This window comes from Carassius carassius, chromosome 22 (genome assembly GCF_963082965.1).
Source record: "Carassius carassius chromosome 22, fCarCar2.1, whole genome shotgun sequence".
Classification (NCBI taxonomy): domain Eukaryota; kingdom Metazoa; phylum Chordata; class Actinopteri; order Cypriniformes; family Cyprinidae; genus Carassius; species Carassius carassius.
Window position 1 is genome coordinate 11,794,597 of NC_081776.1, and position 5,269 is coordinate 11,799,865.

The 5,269-nt window shown below is 35.9% G+C and overlaps 1 long non-coding RNA gene across 1 annotated transcript; it reads left to right on the top strand.

Moving 5' to 3' along the window:
• Positions 1-234: 234 nt before the first annotated feature.
• Positions 235-5,015, top strand: LOC132098958 (uncharacterized). The gene is made up of 11 exons (XR_009423000.1): positions 235-346; positions 436-595; positions 653-764; positions 846-939; positions 1,101-1,137; positions 1,506-1,641; positions 1,714-1,893; positions 3,775-3,884; positions 4,239-4,409; positions 4,568-4,729; positions 4,886-5,015. It is a non-coding gene; the product is annotated as an uncharacterized LOC132098958 (long non-coding RNA).
• Positions 5,016-5,269: the final 254 nt, after the last annotated feature.

Below are 5,269 nucleotides of genomic sequence, written 5' to 3' on the forward strand. Positions count from 1 at the left end.
TGATTCGGAGCACTGTGAGAGATGTGGATTTTGTTGATGGATTCCAGAGAGTTTCACCCTCAGAATCCTACTTATTTCTCAACACAAAGACTGACTCCGAGAGGAAAGTGCTCGTCCTGTGAATGAACAGCTCTAAAGAAAAAAAGAGAGACATCTTCTCATCATCTATATGGACAAGATGAGCAGTGTGCAAACAGGTTCTGTAGTGATATATTGGCTAATCCTGTTTTTATTTAGATGTTCTACTCGAGGTTAATGTTCAAATACTTCATGGGTGTCCATCCCAAAAAACTCTCTCCAGACACGGCTGTTTTCTTTTCAGATAGCAGAGAATTCTTCTAGAAAGGTAAACATTGTCTAGAATGATTTACTTATTATCATTTAGTTAATATTTAGAAGACTGCTTTTTATCAGCCATTGCCCTCTTCTACACAGATTACTCTACATCTTTCCTTGAGTCTGGAGAGCACAGGAAATCCTGCCTTCTCATGTACCTTCAACACAGGAACCATGAACCTGTGTGACGGGTCTGATCCACCTGCAGTTTTCCCAAACTGCTCCTGTAGTTTTTCTGACCAGATTCTATACACTGGAGGTTGGTTCTCTGTCGGTGATTATTTATGATCATAAACATTTTTGATAATCTGTTCAGGTTTAAGAGTCTCTGCTACAGTTACTATTGAGGATCAGAAGATCACAGAGACACTGACGCTGACAAACTGCTACAGTATCACAGAAAATTCACCAAATGCTTCTTATACACAGTGAGAAAATGCAGTCTATAATAGTTTTGAAAGACTTTGAACTTCTATTATTAAATGATAAATAACATGAATTAAATGCAGATGTGTGCAGTGTGTCTCATCTGGGTTTCACTGGTCCTCTTCCTCCAAGCGTTGTGATTGGACACATGGAAGTGGGCTGCAGTTACACACACAGGTGAGACAATGTGTAACCTACATTCCAGTTCTTCAGTATATCTGTATTGGGGAAAAAAACCTTAATGAACTTATATTAAATCAGTGTTGATAGCTGAACTGTCATTGTGTTGACTGAATAAACTCAGGAATGACATGAGCTGCTCTTTCTTTACTCTTTAGGATGAATGTAAATATCTTCTCTCTTAGATGGTCTACAGTGTAAGTGTCACGCTGATTATGTGCCCAACGTCAAAGGGGATAGGGATGTTGTTTTTTACAGTATGTTCCGATTTCAAATGAATATGACATTAGAAGAGTCTGCGGTTTTTGTTTCCTCATTTGAGAAACTATTTGTCACAATTATCATTCTTTAAAAATTATATATAATATTTTATTCAAATTTACAATATATTTTATCAATGTGTATTTATAATACTGATACTTCTACTAGTGATAAAAATTTTATTTATAAATTATATAATCAATTATAAATTTTTATATAGTACGTTTTAACTTCTGTTATTTTGTTTATATTTAGTTTTTGTTCTTGTTTTGTAACTGAACACAACCTTTGTTGTTTTGTAGAAGCCAGAGAGATTCAGTCTCTGAAGCCGAACAAGGTTTCTTTCCATGGCAGAAACAATGTTTTACTAAGAGGAAGGAACCTGGAATCTGTTACTAAAATCCGTATTCAAACGGATCTGGAGTGCATTCCTAAAGAGTGAGACTCTGTGTTTGTTTATATGAATGTGTGTAGATTCAGATAAATCATACTGTATATCTCTTCCTTCAGATCTCCAGTGTTTGATCGCTCCAGTGACACGTTAAGGTTCCACATTCCTCCCAGTGGAACTAAAGGAACAGTGAAAGTGTGTGTTGTTACTCCTGACGACCGTTGTCATGGTAACAGCATCATCACTTACAGTTCTCAGCCCAGCTGCACTGGAATACAGCCCACAGTCAGCTGGAGCAGGTCAGACCACTGTCTTTCACCACATCCCATCAGCACCTCAAGATGACAACTGCACATTATAAATAATGAATCTAATGTCATACTGAACAAGCAAGAATGCTATTAATGTGTAAAAATAATATTTACAAAGTAATGATCTGATAAGACTTTTAGAGCAGATTTTAAAAAATATATGCGAGACAGCAACAATGAAAGCAGAAATTAGTCATTAGGTAATTTCCTGCATGTTTTATCATATTTCAGAGATCTGCATTTTAGTCAGAAGTGTCCTTAAGGCCCAATAACTATAAAAACTACAGATACTACAGATATAAAAACTATACACCACTACAGGTGAAAGAAAAGTTTCTTTATTTCAGTAATTCAACTCAAATTGTGAAAGTCATGTATTAAATAAATTCAATGCACAGAGACTGAAGTAGTTTTACGTATTTGGTTCTTTTAATTGTGATGATTTTGGCTCACGTTTAACAAAAACCCACCAATTCAACAATCTCAACAAATTAGAATACTTCATAAAAACCAATCAATACCATAAAAAAAAAAATTTGTGAATTGTTGTCCTTCTGAAAAGTATGTTAATTTACTGTAAATTTTTATTGTACATACTGTACATGCATTGTGTATCAATTCAGCGTGGTATGGAGGTGATCAGTTTGTGGCACTTCTGAGGTGGTATGGAAGCCCAGTTTTCTTTGACAGTGGCCTTCAGCTCATCTGCATTGTTTTGGTCTCTTGTTTCTCATTTTCCTCTTGACAATACCTCATAGATTCTCTTTGGGGTTCATGTCTGGTGAATTTGCTGGTCAGTCAAGCACACCAACACTATGGTCATTTAAACAACTTTTGGTGCTTTTGGCAGTGTGGGCAGGTGCCAAATCCTGCTGGAAAATGAAATCAGCATCTTCAAAAAGCTGTTCACCAGAAGGAAGGATGAAGTGCTCAAAAATTTCTTGGTAAATGGGTGCAGTGACTTTGGTTTTCAAAAAACACAATGGACCAACACCAGCAGATGACATTGCACCCCAAATCATCACAGACTGTGGAAACTTGACACTGGAATTCAAGCAAACTGGGCTATGAGCTTCTCTACCCTTTGTCCATGCATGTTTTTCTTCCACGCTTTTTGCTTCCACTCAACGTTCTTTTAACATCCTTTGATACAGCACTCTGTGAACAGCCAGCTTATTGGCAATTCATTTTTTTTACTTACACTCCTTGTGAAGAGTGTCAATGATTGTCAGAGACCGTTTTGAAGGCTCAGGGAATCTTTGCAGGTGTTTTGAGTTGATTAGCTGGTTGGCATGTCATCGTATTCTAATTTGTTGAGATAGTGAATTGGTGGGTTTTTGTTAAATGTTAGCCAAATCATCACAATTAAAAGAACCAAAGATTTAAACTACTTCAGTCTGTGTGCATTACATTTATTTAATACTTGAGTTTCACAATTTGAGTTGAATTACTGAAATTAACTTTTTTAAATTCTTCAGCTCATTACAGCAGGATTGATTCTGATTAGGTGTCAATGTGTTTAGCATTCATCATCTGAAATAAAAAACATTCTGAAATTAGAGCTGTGGTGTAGATACTGCTATTCTTTAATATTAAAGAAATGGAATTATATGGTTATTGTTATCTTTATAGCTATCGTCCTTGGTGTAAACAGGCTTTAGACTAGTCTTGCTTAAACTGTTAGAGGTTTAGTAAGAGTGACCTGCTTCCTTTCAGGTTGGGTTTCACTTCCATTGTTTGCTGAAATGTGTGGTATTGTGTGTCTGTGTGTGCATACAGAGGCCACATGTGCAAAAATAAGTGGGGGAATTCAAATGTTAATAAATGTTTTCTTTTCCTTTTTTATCATGTATTATTGGCTTTATGCAGTGGTGGAAGGAAGATTCATGTTCAGGGGAGCAATCTGGAATTTGTGGAATTAGTTACTGCCCCCCCCCTCTAATGAAGTACTGGAAACACAATACAACACAAGCTCAGGGGTAAGATGTATTCAATGCTTCTGCAGATGCTCACAGCACTTTATCTGATACATTGAAGACAGCTATTTAATACCTTAGAGTCTTCAAATGTCCATCACATACTGACCTACAAACTGTCATGATGCCTAAACATTTCATTATTTAATTAATTAACAATTATTAATTTTTAAACTAAATATTATAGTATTTTTGTTTCTATTTTAATATTGATTGTCAGTTAACATAAGTAATTATCAGCTTCTCTGTGTGAGAATGTTTATTTCGACTAAAGACTTTAGATTTTATTCACAGCCTACATGCAGCTCTAAATGTCACATGTATTAGATTCATATTTTCATTGTCTCTCTTTCTCAGTATGTGTGGTTTGTCTCCGGTCCTTATGATGGCAGTGGTCAGTTTAGATTGTTGTTGAATGTTGGGAACTCCACTGTGGACTGTGTGGATTATTTCTCTTATGAACCTGATCCTGAATTCACTGGATTCACCACCGTACAGGTGGCCAATTATCTACAGGTGAACATTCAGGTGAGTTTGGTGATACAGTGAGTTTAGTATCAGTGCACAGTCTGCATGTTGTGGCATGCGTGGGTATTAAAAACTTCTCAGTAAATATTATTATCTTTCTGAACATCAGCATGTGAAACACACAGCCTCCAAATCATCCCACATTCTCTGTTTCTCAGAAAAAGGCAGATATGTTGAATTTGAGTATGAATGAGGTGACTGTGACGGGTCTACAGGGAGATCAGCAGTATCCGTGTGTTTTGGAGACGATTGAGTCCAATGCCATCATCTGTAAGATTAAAAGAGAATCAGGACACGTTCGAACAGTGGACTCACTCACTGTGAGTATATTTTTGATATTTTCAGTTGTTTGGTAATTCCATGGATTTTTAAAGTTCACTTAGCCTCAAAACACTGCTGTGTTAAGTTTAATGGTTTAATGTAAATCTTACTTAACTTTGTAAAAGAAAAAGAACCTTATTTCATTGTCATTTCAGATCACGGTTGGGAATTATGTTCACGGGATGAGTAATACAAAGAATCTGTTCTGCCTCAGTCCACACAATACACCTGGCCATATATGAAGGAAAACTGATGCTCAGCATCTTCCAGGGGTAAAAAAAAAGATAAAAAACTAGTATTTTTTAATTACAAAGACTAGAGACAATTATACATTTTATGTATAAGTCATTCTGTGTATGAACAGCAGGTGGCGCTATCTACTCATTTATTATACACTGTAGAAACAGGACAGGTCTGTTATTTAGTACTGCAATACAATTATTCTGATGTCGAAGACACTGATTGTCTTTTTTTTCATCGTACACCTACATAATTATTTTTCTGTTATTATTTATCTGATAACTGCTGCTTTAAACAGC